This window comes from Salvia hispanica, chromosome 4, assembly GCF_029641045.1.
Source record: "Salvia hispanica isolate PSC_SH4W2 chromosome 4, Shi_PSC_v1, whole genome shotgun sequence".
Classification (NCBI taxonomy): Eukaryota; Viridiplantae; Streptophyta; class Magnoliopsida; order Lamiales; family Lamiaceae; genus Salvia; species Salvia hispanica.
The window spans coordinates 26,505,719-26,507,387 of NC_142695.1; the positions used below are offsets into that span (position 1 = coordinate 26,505,719).

General features: G+C 43.2%; 1 pseudogene; it reads left to right on the forward strand.

Annotated features, from left to right (window-relative positions):
- Nucleotides 1-471: 471 nt before the first annotated feature.
- Nucleotides 472-1,010, forward strand: LOC148927570 (uncharacterized; annotated as a pseudogene).
- Nucleotides 1,011-1,669: the final 659 nt, after the last annotated feature.

Consider the following 1,669-nt stretch of genomic DNA (forward strand, 5'->3'; position numbering starts at 1 on the left):
AGGACTTCATCCCGGCTTATGCCAAGTCTTCCTCCATCCGCAACCCCGTCCTTCGATACCTCCATCGGGCCATGACGCAATTAATGTTTGCCCGAACTGACGGCGAGAGTGTTTCCCAAACCGAGATGGACGTGATTTGGAGTTTGCTCAACAAGAAGGGGATCAACTTTGGGATCCTCTTTACCATCTACGTCGACCGCATCTCCAAGAAGGACGGGAGCACTATCTGCTGCGGGGGATTGATTACGGTGATCGCCGAACATGTGGGATCTCGACGACGGATTTCACGCCGGACATGGGTGAGATGTTTATCACCTATGAGGTATTATTTGTGGTGGGTCATTTGAGGACCGATATGAGCGGCCAGGCATTCTTTCTACAAGTGGAACGGGATCACTTCCCCGTTCCAATCCCACATTTGACCAAGGTCAATACGTGGGAAAATCAGGCCAATTGGAGGCTCGACACCGCATGTCGTTGCGCGTCCCGAACTTCGAACCAGAAGATGATTACACCTACAACGCCATTGATAAATACAAAGAAGGTGGGGAGCATTCACATGTTCAAGGGAGTGGGGCATCGCCGCAACGAGAAAAGAAGAAGAAATGGAGGAAGTTGAGGGCCACCGCTGCCGCTATAGGAGGAACCGCCGTCGAGTTCGACCAGATCCTCAAGAGGAGTTTCAAGCTGGCACCTCCGCCCAACTAGGGGAGATATTCTCCTACATGCAAAACATGTCCGACACTTGGGACACCCGTTGGGCAGAGCAACAACAAGTCAACAACTTCAACCAACAAGGTTGGGAAGCTCATGGCGATTGGCGGGCGGCAGAGACCGATTTTTGGGAGGCTCAAAGGCAAGAAGAGGTTCATCAACAACAACAATTTGCCGAGCTCCAAAGGATGGCCGCCAAGGCTAGAGAGGAGCGCCAAACAATGAGGGGCGACATCACCTATCTCATTTGCGCCTTTGAAGACCTCAATGCCTGCTTCCCTCCTCCTCAAGAATGATGAAGTCACGCTCATGACTTAAAATGAGCGATTGTATCATTGTTTTTTGTTTTAAGACAAATTGAATTTTTTTTTGTTTTGATATGTTTACTTAAGTTTTTTTTAAAGTACTTTTGGTTTATTTTGAGTTTCTACGTTTGATTGAAATTTTCACAGGTTCCGGACTCTCTGCATGTAACACCACCTACTCAGCCGGCGACCGGCCAAATAGGTGATGCTACATTTTTGTTACCATAAGGTATGGTAAAATTTAAAATTAAAATATGAATGTATAACCAAGCAAAGCCAAGCGTTCTTCATATCATTAAATATCGAATTAATAAGTACCATCATTATTTACGATCATAACAAAAGTCATATATATATATATATTGTAAGTTTCACTCCTAGCATGCCATGTTTACAAAAAGACAAAAAAATATATTTATATGTACCAAAAAGTGGTGATCAACGACTAAACAAGGATGTGTTGGTGAGGGAGAAGCAAAAAGGAATGTCCACGACGATCTTCAGTCACTTTACCTGAAGCACATCAAAAAATTTAGCTAAAAATTACAATAATAATAATAATAATAATAATAAATATGTAAAATTAACATTATATGAACTCACGGTCTTTTAATAATATTTCCTAGTAATTCATATTAACCCGACTTGGC